The sequence below is a fragment of the Haemaphysalis longicornis genome, unplaced genomic scaffold (genome assembly GCF_048455015.1).
Source record: "Haemaphysalis longicornis isolate Haplotype H1 unplaced genomic scaffold, Haemaphysalis longicornis Haplotype H1 scaffold_8, whole genome shotgun sequence".
In the NCBI taxonomy this organism is placed as follows: Eukaryota; Metazoa; Arthropoda; class Arachnida; order Ixodida; family Ixodidae; genus Haemaphysalis; species Haemaphysalis longicornis.
This window is the reverse complement of record NW_027526445.1, coordinates 115,104,389-115,120,879: the sequence shown is the minus strand read 5'-3', so window position 1 is coordinate 115,120,879 and position 16,491 is coordinate 115,104,389.

Here is a 16,491-nt window from a genome sequence, read left to right as displayed (position 1 = left end):
AAGGTACTTAAGTGGCCTCCAGCACAGTGGTCGCTCTAAACATTTGCAACTCATAAACCTCTCGCAGGCATTTTGGCGGAGAGTCCCGATGGTTAAAGATTGCTTTTCCTCCTAACCTGCCTTGTCATCTCTGTACAACCAATCGAACCACTATACACAACCTCTTCCGAGATGGTACTGCACTGCCCAACCCTTCCCATACACTCATTGTTCGCGAAATTATTGGGGAGTAAAATTGTTTACCTTTGCTGACACACCGCCGGTATAAAAAAAATCAGATGTATCCGCAACACATGGTAATAGAATACAGTCTTACGTGAAACATTTTTGACACCTGTTATATCTCCTTAGGACAGCTCAGAAGCAAAATCATCGTCTGTACGATTCCGCATCTACGGAGCATAATGAGACCATGCGGAAGGTAAATGCTGCCGTATAGTGCTTTTTAATTTAGACACAGGCAATAAGTTTGGGTAAAATTTTTTGCATCTCACAAATGATTTCAGTCTTTTGCTTTTTTTTAAATATCGTTATTATTTACGGTCGGGCGCGTAGTAATCGGTATGAATTCCGTATATACAGAACGTGCTACCAGAGGATGGTAATCGGATGAGCTTACGCGCTTATATTATGTCCTTTGAAGAATGCATGCATAACACTTTGCATTTTGGAAAAGAAACTTTATAACCTATAAGAAAATTTTCAGGTGTTGCAGTATTGTAACAATTGCCTGAATTAAGTCATCCGTGTGCCGGAGATGTACGAGTAAGGATTTCATACTTTTTCCCTCTGAATTTTCATCAGCGGAGTCGCTTTTTCCAGCCGTAATGTGCGCCGTGCAATTAGAAAACTGCGAGCCTTAGTCACACCAGACATTTACCCAGCTTTTGTGCATGCGTCTGACGGTGTCATTTAGAAACCCGCAGTCACAGTTACTCCCGCCGTTTATTAATCTCGTTAGGACGCGCTTTACGGGGGGCGTCCGGGATAGTCCTGGCTTGCTTATGGCGCTCGCTAAAAAGTTCCAGTCCACCCGCGTCCGCACCTCAACGGCTGAGTACAATGACGCTCGGGGTACATGCGCCCACTTTGGGAAGCCGGTAGCTGCCGGTTCTTGAGCGTGGTGGCTTGTTCGACTTTGGAAGACGATAGTGCCGCGCAAATAACACACGCAGAATAGGGTGATACAGATGGATATCAGATGACCAGGACTTAAACAGTGAACAGCGGGGACGGAACATTTAACTGACATGGCAAATGCGCTGACATGGCAAATTCACGGTGCGGAAATCCCCTAAACCTTCATTATATGCCTCGTCTATGCGGGATACATGCTCCGCGAAAGAGGCGAGCGAGCACAGCCTGCTCGAACCGAGAGGAGCGTAGGCGGCTATCTTGAAAATAGTACTGGAGGGCTGCTTCAAGGTAGCATAGACGACACCTTGGAATGGCTCCTCCAAATCGTGAGCAGCTCCTCCAAATCGCCGAGCGGCTCCTCCGTTGGAGGATTCACACGAGTGGAGGTTAGTTTATGAAACCGAAACTCGCTTTCAAGGGTCTTCTCGAGCGGAGGCTCGAGTGGAGGAGGGACTCAGAATACGGGGGTTAGTCTTTCTACAACTCCAGGTATTCTTTTGACTCGTCACAGTGCACGATAGGCCAGTGCATTTTTACATGCAAAAATAAATTTCACGGATACCCTCAACTGGAGGCTCGATTGGAGGAGGCAACCAGAATACCAAGATTAAAAAATGACTCCCTCCAAACCTGGGTCTTAAGACCTTAAAGACACGTCCACATGGCATGCATCTTGAGCGGCTCTCGTAGGTAACTTTTCGAGGCATACATGCAACGAACCCGCATGCAATGGCCCTCTAAACATCATTTTGTTGAACGCGATTGGTTTATATGGGAATCGCACAAACAGAACATTCCAAGAGAAGAGCTCCTTGGAAACTACATTTTTTTTCTCAACAGAAAAAAAACGGAAGTCCTGGTAGAAGAATGTTCATTTTTTCACACATGTTCCCTTTACTTTCTCTCAAAACACCGTGTATCAACACCCCTAAAATCAATGCTCTAACTTTGGAACCCATTACTCAAACGATCTCTCAGAGAGCCACTCTACTGGATTTCGCTGAAAAGGCTCCATGTTTACACAGGAAGTGTGATGTGCGCAATTTGAAGAGGAATGTTTCAGTGAAGGAACCAATTGCAAACAAAAGGTGGGGCATGTGATAACGTGCACTGTCGCAAGTAACATCCAACAATGGATCGTTCTGAATGGCAGTTTCTGGCTGATAGGATTAGGCAATTTCGGGTTTCGTATTCAGCTTGTTTTGGCCTGTTATTAGACGCTTAATGTGGAAACTAATTTTATCGACACTTGCATATTTCACCACAGGTAGAAAAAACTACGCCAATTAAGGAAGCCATGTATACGTGAACATGATGCATGTTTTTTTAGAGACATTGGGCGAAATTCAAAACGCATTTTTATAGGTGTGTCCCTGTGGGACATCTTATATAGGTCAACACCTATTTATGCGTGCACGCATGGCCAATGCCCATGCACTAGATTCGCGCACTTTCAGGCTGCGGTGGGTGGGTTGGCCAAGCGTAGGAGGCTTACACTGCCTGGAGACAAGTGCAGGTTGGTACGTTGCCCAAGACGCTTCTGGAGTTGCTTGCCTCCTGGCAACTTTAAGACGCCTGCAAATGGGGCTTGAACAACGCACGCCTTACTGACAGTATATTGGCGTGTTCATCTAAACTCTTCCTACTTAGATGGCCAGACGAGACCACGGCACAGGGGGCCATGGCAGATATCCCTGCCCAGTACATATGCTGAACTTTAAAATTGCATAGTCTAAATGACCTCGGACGCCACGTGTGCTCAAGGGCCACGTGCCACCGGTTGAGGAGATGAAGCATTCCTGGGAGAGAGACAGAGATCAAACTTTATTTATAGCGGCCCATTTCCGGGCTGCCGAAAATGGGATCTACCACATCCTGCGCTCCCTTTCCAGTTTTGGGCCAAATATAGGTGTTCGTCATTATCATCGTCGCCCGTCCCCACACTGAGAGTTATTGGTCCCGTTATGATGGGAAACTTCAAAACACATCGTATAAGGAAGCTTCTAGACAGTGTAACAATACCGAAACATTAGCCCCTGTAGGATATATCGGCTCGGGGTGATCGCCCGTAATGATTTTACTCCAAGTAGCTATGAGCTGAGCGTTTAGGCTGTCTTTTCGCGCCGTGCGGGACAAATCTATCAGTTCTGTTGATATTCTTACACTGTTCGCTGAAGCCCTGCTTAATATGTTTCAAGCAGAATTAGTAGCATTGTGGTATTTTCTAAGGCAATTGTGTAACTGTGCAGTTCCAAGTTATTACGTTAAGTAGGTTTGGGAACAGATAACAAATCCGGTCGTAATCTTCGTCATTTCACATTACTACGAAGAAGACTCTCTCTAAAGCATTTATGGCACATTAATAACTCCAATGGACATTTTTAAGGAGAACGAAGCTTTTTTTTCCTTTACTAGAACTCGCTCTCCGCCTTACGCAACACTCCTCGGCATTGCAGAATTACGCGAGTGCCTCAGTGCCTTTTGGCTTGTAGAGAATTTCCCACTATTTTCTGCCAACTTCACTGGACACTTCATCCCGAAGCAAACATGTGCCTTGAGTCACGTTCCCAAAAATCTTCACGACAAAACCAGATATGTCGTCTTTTCCTCTATCCCGCCGGTCTTGCACGGACACTTGTTCTGTGTTCGGCCGAACCCGTGCATTGCAGACTTTGGCAGCTACCGAAAGGTGCCAATCTTGTCAGTGTAGAAAATCCATTCAAATGTATCCCCAGGAATCAATTCAGAAGCTACTGTGCACCCCCGACCTAAAAAGATGTGTTCGGAGGCAACACCCCATTCCTTATCGCTGATATTCTTTCTGCAGGACTGTCGCATTTATCTTCCCTTATATGACCCACGATGATTTTTTAGCCTCTGAAGGAGCAACTTGTCCTTCAAGTGTTAACCGTTTTTTCTCATTGAATAACAAACGCACCGACAAAATATTTTGGTTAAAAATACGCGCAATAATCCTTGTCTGCTTTAATCTTGTTCATCGGTAATTCTTTTTTTTTTGTGCCAGCGTATGAAGCGGCGGAAAAAACCCATGTACGGCAGGATTTGCATTTACGGTAGACATTTTTGTTTTAATTTATTCTATATGTTATCCCATAGCCGCTACTCATCTGCAATCTGAGGTGAGGTGCTCCCTTTCGGGAGAAAATGCTTCGTGAAATCATCGTACGGCGCAAGAAAAGACAGCGCACACAATGCAAGAAAGAAAAATGTCAATAATAAAAAAAGATAAATGCAGGAACAAGGAACGCAGCGGAGAGAGGGGGCGAGTAAACGCAATCCAAGTGACTACCCCATCCAGGCAAGAACGCTAGTGAGGTTGCTTCGTTTTCTCACAAAGATGTTATGATCAAATTAAGACACGACTGAAAGAGAAACCCTTGTAGTTTGTGAGTGGTCGCTGGGCTATAATGACTGTATGGAGCACTGGTATGTCTATCAAAGTTGCGCGCTTCGTTTCGTCTCCGAGCGGGCACCGTCAACGTTGCAGGGTGGAGGCGCTGACGGTTTTGGGTATGTTATGTCACGGCACTCAGCTGCTTTCCCCGACTCCTCCCCGCTGTCCGTTCCAACGGGCACGTTTTTTCTGGAAATCAGTGACCGAAAAAGAACCTCGTCAACTGAACGTCTGGAGTGATGTCGGGTTTCCTGCACCTAAGGGGTGGATTGCGAGATTTGGTCTTCATTTCCATTCAAGGCAGTGTGTCTGAAGTCTTCTCAGCCCTTACACTTTCCGTGTAATACACGCTATGTAGTATGCGGAAGTTCAATCGACAATCAATCAATCAATCAATCAATCAATCAATCAATCAATCAATCAATCAATCAATCAATCAATCAATCAATCAATCAATCAATCAATCAATCAATCAATCAATCAATCAATCAATCAATCAATCAATCAATCAATCAATCAATGAACCAAAATCTGATTGCCTTGCGTAGAAACGCGAGGCAGCCATTTTTTTAACATCAAGAGCAAGACTTGCTAAAACACGATGTGCATGTTTCAGGTGTCTCCTTATCTTTTAACACGCACCAACGTCTACGCACAAACGAACACCCAAAAGTGTAACACGTAGCAAAAAAGCTTTGATTGAAAAAAAATTCTGTTTGGCGAATTTTTGAGTACTTGAGAATAAATATAGCGTTAAGAAAGGCGAACACCTGAACATAGATATACACAAAAGCATAAACTACTTGTTAGTAGCACTTGACCTGGTGCCTTTTATGGCTTTGTGCATTTTAGCGTTAAAACGATGTCGTCAAGTTTGGAGCACCGGTGAATATGCGTACTAAGCAGGCGCTCCCGCAGACACTCACCCAGAAAAGTAAGCTTCATGTAGTACAAAGGTGCTACTAAAATGGATTGTGGAAAATCGCCTGCACGCCAGGAGAGCATGCACATCATAGACTGCGCTGGAGAGGCGCGGTAAATGGTAAACGGATCATCGAAAGTAGAGGAAGCGGCGAAAAGTGCTATGCAAAAGAGGGCAGTTCTTTTTATGTTTGGTGTAAGTTATATCTACGAAAGCAATACCTGCTCTATGCATGGTCACTTTTATATACAGTTGAGCGCGTACTAATAAGTGCACATTGCTCCTTTTTATAGGGCTTTCTATAGGCAGTTGTTTGAAGGCGTTTGGAAGGCCTTTGAAATGACCGCGTAGCACAGGTGTAAAGCACGAAGACATGAGCAGCAAATAGACGCGAATTACGCCAGTGTATCTTCCCTGGTATGTTTATTAGTAGCAGTGGAAATATAATTGTAGTGGACGGCTGAAAACCTACGTGGAAAGGGGAATCACAGGGAGAATTAGTATTGTAAGCAGGGACGGGTGCTTACGGGGAATAAATGGATTTTATTTGGCGCCAGTTGGACGACTTTTTAAACCTGAACAATATTACAAGAAATTATGACAGCTCCATAAAGGTATGTTATGTTTCTTTGGAGGATGGTTTAAGAGCATACACATTTTGAGGTACGGTGATTAGACATTCGACTGTCAGGATGTGCGCACGATAGTGCGCCATCTATGAGGGGAGAAGGACAGTGTAAAGCATCTGATGACCGAACGTTAGAATTATTATAAGTGTGACGAGATCGTGGAGGATAGCTGCATTTCATGGACAGTTTTTTATAATCTTTCAGTTGTTTGGCTCTCGTAACTGCCTATAAAAACCAACTGAAGCAGTTTAAATGGGGTATAAAATGTCAATATTGTAATAAAACAGTATAATCCTTTGAGGGTCACTTTTTACTTTTTTTATGAAAGGCGACGCCTCAGAGTCGATTGGTTTTATTTCTTGTTGGGATGAATCTGTTTCCAGAAAAACTTTAAAGTTTTTAGAGTGACACTAAAGTTACAAAAAAACGTTTGTCGTTTTATATACACGGGATGTACTTGTGGGTGACGCAAGAAAAATTCTAAAGACATTTTGCAGGCACAGTAAGGGGGAGTACCACAAGAAGCGCGTGAGTTTCGGCGGAGCAAGAAAAGCGTTACGCCCGGAGGAAGAAACCGAAACTATCCGCAGCGCACCCGCGGGTGACCGGATGCGCAAGCGGTACCCGGCGGACGTCTGTTGTAAAGCATAGAAAAAAAAAAACGAAGTCACACGCGCAAGAATGACATTTCTGACATCTCCGCAGGGTTGCAGCACATGCCAAGCGAGAGAAATGATCGAGAAATGCGCGCTTTTTAAACATGCAAGCGAAGATGTATGTGTACATCATTCACCATTTTCGAGGTGTTTGCAGGGGACGTACATGCACAGTCGGCCAAATATTTACCTAGCCTGCGTGAGCGGCGATTTTTCACGTTTATGACGACCCTAAGAAGGAACAGTATAGTAGACACTGGGCCAAGCTGATCGCGGTTTCTGTGCGTGCAGTTAATATCAATCTGATTGCACATTGGCTACCAGCAGACCGCGCTGACGCATGGAAAGTCGGAGATCTTCCGATTGTTAGTTATTTCACCAACTTTTCGTATTGACACTGAAAAGGGTAATAGCTGCTTTGCAGAACCACATTAGGGTTTTGTTATTTAAAACTGCCGCCTGATTTCAACAGCTATGTGCACATATTATGCTACTTCATTCTTCCCTCAGGAGAAATTTATTTTTTTCGAACATTTAATTCCTTTAAACCTTGCAGTCTTTACTGTTCTTCAAATATTCCCCTCTCGTTTCCCACATATCTATGTACGTTCAACCAATGACTGAACCAGAACGATCATTGCATTTTCCAGGTTTATCGTATATTACCATATTTTTTTTTGCGTATGCGTAACCTTGACGATGCAGTTTTTGTGACATTTTCATTAGTGGTTCTTTAGTATAAATACCCCTGAGGTCACAGTGAGTACATGAATAAAAACTGTTTTATTCGTTGCGTCATACGTTGTAAAAATTCAGGTTTTCATTATCCGGTGACAAATAAACGGAAGACGAATCGTTATGAAGATAGAAGGGCGGTTTCACAACCATAAATCGAACTTTTTTGGAATCCATGAGCTAAAGCCGTAATTTTCACCTGAAATTTTCAAATCAGCTACAGGACAGAGAAATTCTGAACTGCTGCCGTATTGTATACACACGAAGAGGTCCCTCCCAGAACATATTAAAAACAACGAGAAAAACTTTGCTGATGCTGAATAGTTTACAATGTCCTCTACCGCACAAAAATTCTGGAGAGAAGCAGAAGCAGCGAGATTCATGAACACTGCAAAAATTGCAAGTTTCGAAGCCTCGACGCGTAAACGCGCGTGCGCTTAAAGGCGAGATAATGTGCACAGTAAGCATATATCGATAAAAATAATGAAAGAAAATAATAAACCCTTTTTCTGCTTACACAGAAGTGCACATGACTGCTGACTTCATTGAAAACGGAAAGGACCGAAACCCCGAAAACGACAACGAGCTACTACAAATCAAAACATAGAATCTTTGATAGACGAAACGAAACCCTTTCGTTTTGCTGAACTTTGCCAGTACATAAATATTTGGTGTATCGTATTGTCGATCATTATTCGGCGATTATCGAGCACGTTCGTGAGTTCGCTCACGTCGATGTTATTCATTGCCTGCCCGCTCTTCAGGAAACCGCAACTCGCGCGACCTACCCTTGCCGCGCTAGAAGGTGAACTGCGCGACGTGAGGAACTGACCGCACATGCGACGTGGCCTGAAGCGAGCGATGCCGGACATTGGCTGCCTTTATGACCGCATTTACCCGGGGATTTGCGCGAGCGTCCGCGCCAGCTACGAACAGCCAGCGAAAGCTGCGCCCGAGAAGGTGAATCCCCGCGGCGGTTTCAGGTATACGCCAAGGATGGCGCGAGGCAGCCAATCGCTTCAAAATGAAGCGAACAGCCGTAATTGTCGTGGTAGAATTAACTGGAGAATAGGAGAAACTGTAACTATGTAATTGAACTAACCATTTATTAAGTTTCAAACTTGTAAACCCACTGAACGAACACAGTTTTCGTGCCTTGCTGGTTCGTAAACAGCGTCATTTAGTCGACTTTATCCAGCAAAACGTCTATATCCTTCCCTATAAAGTTGCCCAACGCATCACTATCACGAAACGAAGAAAATACATATTGTTCGGAGGAGGGTGAGGCGGTTGCTCTTCATTCTTCAACCCTTTAGTCCAATAAAAAAGACTCTTAAAAAAATAAAACCAGGCTGAGAATTTTAAAGATTGCTTTGTTTTGCACAACACTGCGTAATTATTTTTAAAAGCTGCTAATTAGAACATTTCGGTGCAGTTTGTTTTATAATACCATTTATACCTTTGATTACAAATTTCAAATGCATAAAAATGTTAATTTCCGCAGTGTTACACCACGTATTTATTCTCAGCAAAATAGTGGCCAAATTACGGGGCCCCTCAGGAGTCTCTTAAAACGAGACGGCGAAAAGCTTGTCAGACCCTCTCTTTATCTCACCTTCTTCTTCACCCAACATTGCGGCCGCACCCATCTTCTCTTGACAAGCCCTCTAAGCCCCGTGTACATGGACGCGACGGGGGCGGGGTGAGTTGATTGGCGGGTCAGCTTACCTCGACGCGTCCGAGTTTATATGAACCCCGGCCAAAGAATCGAGGTGAGGAGAGCGACGGGGTTCACGGAAAAGGGGCTACCGTATTTTCACGATGCTAACGCGCACCCTCTTTTGCTAAAAGGTAGCTTGATATTTGTGTGCGCGCTACAATCGGGCTCAAAACCAAAATAGGCTTTAAAGCGACCAGCAGCATTGCCCTGCGCCACGGTCATAAAGTACCCGCAAAATCCCACTCAATCCAATAAAAACAATCCTTCAACACCGCGTGAGTGAATTTCGGCGCACTGATTCCTCAATGGCATACCGCATACCCTGGTCAGCTGTTGCACATTTTATTGTGCTTCTGCTTAGCCCCTAAAGCTTAGAATTATGAAGATCAAGGCACTTGAAATCGCAAGCAATTTCAGTGTTCCCCGCTATAACTTTATTTCCAGCAGAAGCTGGATAAGCAACCTTGTGAAGCACAATTCATTTTTGGCTTCCAGAGCTGCATGCCTAATAAAATCTCCTTCTTCCAGGTACGTGGTGTCATGTCTTTTCCATCTGCGCAGTACCGTCAGTGTCACATTTTTTTTTCGAATTTTCATGCGCGAAGTTACCCGCGCGTTATGATTGGGGGCGCGTTAGAACCGCACAAATACGGTATTCTGCTCCCCGCGGCCCGCCGACTCAGCCCGACGAGCGAGCTAACCCACCCCCTGCCTCCGAGTTGACTGGACTCGCCGCGACGGCTCTCTGACCCACCCCGTCCGCTTATACATGGGGGTGTCGAGTCCAAAAAAACTGTGTGTTTCGACTCAACGCACCCTCGTCGGGTAAATGTAAACGGGGCTCTAGACAGCAACCTGCGAAGCTATTTCCATTTTGTAGCCATCTCATGGAGCAGCCTGGGCTCGTTCCTTAGGATAGCACCCTGTCACCCCCTGTGGCGGTCTCGTCTCACAAGGCGGCTCACATTTCACGCGCGGCAGAGGGCTAAACTCCTCTGGCGGAGCTGTTCTCGCTCTCGGTGTCTCCTGCACAACCTTTTCTCTGAATCTTGCAGCGAACGTTCTTCATAACTGGTGTTTTTACTCATTGTTCGTGATCCTGGTCTCCACATTTGCGGCTTACGGCCGTTCATGAGGAGTGATCCCGAACCCGAGCTCTCTATATGGCAGGGCTACGGCGCCTGAAGATGATTGTGAGCCTCAACTATTTTGGTACCTCACGTGTTCTAAGAAACGTAGCGATGTAAGGTTTCGGCCTCCATGACAATAAAGGACCCGCAGGTATGTCTTCGAATATTGAAGACCAGCGGTACTGTGCGGTGATGCGCGGGAGGGAGAGTACCCAAAAGGCACTAATTTGCATACAATCTGTTCAGTCATTTCTTTTCATAATAAGGTAGTTCACCGTGCAGTAGTACACAGTTAGGAACCGCCACGTGCTGTCGGTACATTGGCTCCTACCAGAGGCGCGTACTGCGAAAAGGCTGGAACTGGTGTTTTATTGGAGCTCTCCCGAGCGAAGTGGTACGAGGGTTGTTGCAGAAATAAGGTTCCCACCAATATTACAAACAGGCAACATTGTTGATTCGCATAGCAATACACATCGTTGGAAATAAAACATGTTGCTCTGTTTTTCGACATGATCGCAAAATTTTTCAACGCATTTGTTTTCCCGGTGCTCTGATTTCAGTATCCCAATGTCGTAGAACTTCGCCGACCATTCGCTGAGGAGTTATTTAATCTCTCTTTTGGGTTCTTCGTCACCCCGGAAGTGTTCGCGACTCAAGTGTCCCTTTTATTTGGGGAACAACGTATAATCGCTAAGCGGGAGGTCCGAACAGTACGGTGGGTGGGGCATGACAGTCCACTCAAAGTTTATAAAGGGGCTGTGTTTGTTATGGGAGACGTGAGGTCGGGCATTGTCGTGAAGCAGCGTTACACCCGGTGTCAGTCATCCTCACCGGCGGTTCTGGATATTTAGCCTGAGTTTTCTTAGTGTTGCACAGTAACTATCCGAGTTGATTGTTTTTCCAGGTTTCATGAAGTGGATCTGCATTATCTCCTTACAAATCGAAAACACAGAGACCATGACTTCGTCAACACGAGGCTTTGGTTTCAACTTTGGAACTGGTGACCTTCAGTGACGTCATTCTTTGAACCGGTGTTTAGTTTCGGGAGTAAAATAAAACACCCACGTTTCGTCTCCGAAAAAATAGAGCCCAACAATTCTTACTTATCTCCTCAACGGCGTTGAAGAAACTGCGCAGCACCAGCAACACCTTAGTCCTCTTGTTCTGTATCAACAGACGCGGTACCCATCGAGGAAAACCATCGTGGTACCCCAATTTTTCAGCGAAAAAGTTCTCAGACGTTGATTTACCTGTTCTCAAGCACTACGTTTTGGACGATGCCGATCATCGCTTCCGAAACTTACCGCCTTCTGCCGCGTTCCTCATAGCGGACCTTCTTCGACCGGCAGTGTAATCCCAGACCCACTTTCCGACGTGCTAAGCAAACATACAATTGCTGCCGTACACATCTGAGAACTGACGATGAATATCCACTGGTGAAGTCTCTTTGGCGTGCAAAAATGGAATTACGGAAGACATCTCGCACTTCGCGAAAGCACGAACGGGCCCGTCCCTCCAGGGCGGCTGCTGATTCGACATTAAGTGACAGCAAAGCCCCGCCCACAAAAAGCTATTTCATCGCTCATCACTCTCTCACGTGCGGTATTTTTAAACATTTCTGCAATCGTTTGCTCCCACACTGTAACCAGAGTATGGTCATGTAAGTTGAAACCGTTTGAATGTGCAGTTTGGGGTTGTGTTGGTAAGCCTTCTTAGGAATTTTCGGGTTGTCAGGCGCGTCATTTACAAACGGTAAATTATCCCCCTTTTACGGGCGTCCTAGGGCGAAATCCTCAATAATGGCTTTGTATATTGGTATTAGTAACATTTATACGTAAAACGCAATGGAATATATCAATCAGTGAAACGTTAATTGGAGATTGTTTCAGAACACCTATTTTGTTCCGAAATGCAGAATCGGCCCAGTAGTGCTGCTACCGAGAAAACTTAAAACGTCTTTTTGGGTATTTTCTAGTGCCACACACATCAGCAATACGCACTTGGATATGGAAACGGGTGCGATAGATAATGACGAAATAATGAATAGAAAATTTCCCCTGTTTTAGCTGCTTAGGACTGCGATTTCGGATAATCCCTCTTAGGGAGCCCCTACGTCATGACACGAACGCTCTCCTAAAATTTCAAGTATTCAGGTGGAGCAGTTTTAAATGAGCGTTGATGAATCACATAGTCAGTTTTTCGCGCACTTCTCCTAAAGGGTAAACAAAGGCACACTTTCGGTCTTTTAGCTGCATTCGCATTTTAGCTTCACACTTCAATTCAAATATAGGGTTTAACGAGCGGACACAACACCTCGGCTACGAAGCGCGACGTATATGTCGGCTCCGTGATAGTTTGGATCACCTGGAGAATTTTTTCTAGCTGCGATGGCTGAGGATCCGGGCATGATTGTGTTTCGCCTTCATCAAAAATGCTGCCACTGCGGGTGGATCATACCCACCTAATTCCATTAAGCATAATAGAACTCTAGCCCCTGAGCCACGGTAGAGCGTCACTTCAATTTACACTTAAAACAAGCGAAGAGTACAGACGCGGGACCTTTAGTGATGGTTTGCGTACCGCGCACTGCCTCTGTAAGGGGATTAGTCACGCTTTGACTTCACGTCTCCGTAGAATCTTCGACAGCCCAGCGAATACAGAGCCACCGAAGCCACGCGTGCTTTCGTTCTGTGTGCCGTCGCCATAAGAACGGATCGACAGGGAAAGTTTTTCCGGTATGAACCATCTATTGCTCACGGCATAAAAAATATTCTACTGGAACTGCACGGGAATACATGAGCTATAAGTTTCATACTTTATTATTGGCACAAAATAATTCTGCAATAGATCAGGGTTAGTGTGCCATCCGGTGAAGAGAATCCCACCCAGGTTTGTCAGGAGGCAGAGGTGAGGGCGGGAAGGTGCGAATTGCAAGGTGCCGGGACAAACAGACACGGTTTGTGGTTGGCATAAACGTAGGGACCTTACGGGCATGTGGGATTATATCGGATGTTCTATAAGAAGGACGAATCCAGAACATGAGCAGATTCCTTTGAATTCTGAAAGAGATATCGATTGGAGAGGCTCTGTAGCTGGAGTGAGTGTCATATTTGCCATGTTTAGGTTGCGTGTTGGCTGGATTTATTGTGGTTTGCACTCATCTTTTGATTCCCGGTCCCCGGATGAAGAAAACGCGGATACGTGCTATCTCTGATGAACGATGGTTTGGCTAAGTGCTCCGCGCGTAAGAAAAGGTATGATGGAATGGGCTTGTCGGCCCTAATCACGCCTGAATTTAAAGTCGCTGTAGACGTGGAATAAACGGTAAGGGAAGCTTAACGTAAGCTGCGAACGCAGCGATGGCCAGACCAAGAAGTCATCAAGCAGCAGAGCCAGGAAAGCCTTTTTTGCAGTAGTTAAATGCGCAAATAAGAAACTGCCCATCATCGACGGGGCGATACATACGCTAGCTATAATTAAATAGGATGAACTGGACGGTTTTGGCCTGAGCGAGTTAAAAACTGCGGCTTAATAACACCATTATTACTCCGGACTGACGATATATTCACCATAATGTTTATAAAATCGGCGCGCGTTTGATGCTGAAAAGGTAAAAAGAATAAAATGCGAAAAGCTTCAGAGATTACCGAGTCATTTAAAGGCAATAGTCAAATGTTGAGGTATTATTCAAGCCTAAACGTTCAGAAGCAATAGAAAGAACGTTGAAGATGCGCGGAACCGTGAGTTGCTGGAAGTCATAAAATGAAGAAGTCGTTCCGTATGGGGTAGTAGCACTGCTGCTGCTCCAGTATATGATGATCCTAACGGTGAGGGTGATGTTGTATAAGCTTAAATACAGAAGTCCTTGCGTTAATTTTGGAGTACAGTGCCCGGTGTTTTTTCTCGGTAATGCGGACAGGGACGCTTTGCCGATTCCCGAATTCCGTCGCCTTCCCGTTCTGTGTACGTTTTAATATCTACACATACTTACAAGTTATCCGACAACAACAAAAACTTATAGCTCTACATTCTATTTTGCTATCAGGTCGTATTGCCAAATCTACACGACATTTTTTGCTTCTCTTCTTAGGATGATTAAACTCGTCGACACGAATCTTAGCGGAAATGATGAAGGCCCATATTTCCTCTCGGCTTAGTTTCAGCCGACAATCAAGCAATCAATTCGCGTTTGAGGACCTGAACCACATTTCCGGATTCGTTCTGCCTAATGACTGTCGGTTGAAGCAGCGAGCTCCGTAAAGGCATGCCCAGTGCTTTCCTCGTTTATGAAGGAAATGAATCCTCGTTTATGAATCCTCGTTTATGAAGCATGCGACGTTAATATGAAGCAGAATTTAATTGCGAAGGAGAACGAAAATGTCACTTGGGTCTTGGTTTGAGAGGAGACCACGCAGCTTGAACGGAATTTATGGTAGTGAGTGGACTTTATGATTCGTGTTAAGATGCACGTCTCAGAATAAATTAACAGTTGTGAAGGGACTTGCATTAGTCGAAAACAATAAATTCACTGCGTGAAAGGACTTGGATTATCCGAAAATCAACTAGCTAAGCGAGTTCGATATCAACACGGAGGAGGCTACCTGAAACAGAAGAACCGATTTGAGGTTTGCTACGTGCCGCCAAAAAAAAACGCCTGAAAATGACTGTGTGCAGCTTGCTCCTGTCTTATCTATGAAGATCAGTACATGGGAACCATTTACAGTATGAATTCAATCATATGTGTGTTTGGGAATTATACCACTAGCATCTTAAACACCTCTCATAGCACCACTGAGATACATAACGCAGATAGAAGCATTTCAAAAATTGAAAGAAAAAACTGGGTATATAAAATTTAAACCCTCGCGCTTTGTAACGTAACGAAAATCTTTTACGTGAAAATTACGTTTCATTGCTTATAGTACATCGTTTTAAGAGTAAGTTGGCAAAACATTATTCCTCAACCACAGCTTTTCACAGCTCCATGTAGATTTTTTTGTGCTCCGAGCTCATTTGTGGGGTGTCCTTTTTAAACCGACTCTGCAAATATATTATGAAAGAAGGTTGCGCCCGTGCAAGCGATTTTAGTGTCTAATAAACGTGGCATCATCTGCAGGGGAAGTTATACGAACGCTAAACGAGCGAACTGCCATGGCCGAACAGTATTCTTTTTTTTTCAGGGTCGCTATACCAAAATGCCGAGCAACGTCGTACTATACCTCTTCCAGATGCTTCGGGAAGGAAAACAACGTGGGTACGACGTCAGGCTGTAGCCGAGTCGTGCGCCCCTTCTGTGAAAACAGTTGTCGGTAAAGGGGTCACTGGAGAGCCTGCTGCCTGGCGATGGAGCCCATTTGTCCCTTCTTAAGATTGCCACCCAACGCCGGTATAAATCCGGCTTAGAGTGAGGAAATCTGCGTAACAAGAGCCGCATCTTAAAAACGACACTGATATGACATTTGAGTGTCGCACGTCGTACAGAATATTGTAATACTTCCAAGTGGAGCGTCCTCCCAGACGTCTTCTCTGGTCTGCTTGTGCAGTTGAAGGCGCAACAAGCAAGCATTTTTGGCAGAATGCGAGCGAAACCAGCCCATACGTAGCATGCGCTATGCTGGAACGGCGGCCATTTGCGCGACTTCCGGGACGTGCACTCGAAGTTCCGGCGGCCGCGCGCCGGAGAGCTCGAAAAGCCATCCAGCAACTCTAGTGGAGATGAGTGGCTCCGACAGGCTAGGCGTGCTAAAGACCAAGAGAGAGTGCCGTCATGAACCGACTCATCACGTATAGGCGCACGCAATGCTACGAAAAGCCGGCGACAAGCCCAAGATACTGAGTACGCTCAACGAGAGCGATGTAAGGCTGACGATGAAAAGACACCGTGCATGGGAAACTCACCGCAGCTGCCATTAGAGTCTGCAGAAGATATTATGAGTGATTGGAGATATAGCTACGATTGTACCATTCCTCACCGACATTGAGTGCAGGTCCGCAACCTCTGTCTGGAGTGAATGACGAACAGCAGGTGGACGGATGACTTTGCACCAGCCACCCGAAAAGAATACGACTTCACCGATGCATGTGGCGACGACTACTTGCATTGCAACTATGGGAATAAGCAATGAATCCGAAAATTACCTGTGTCCG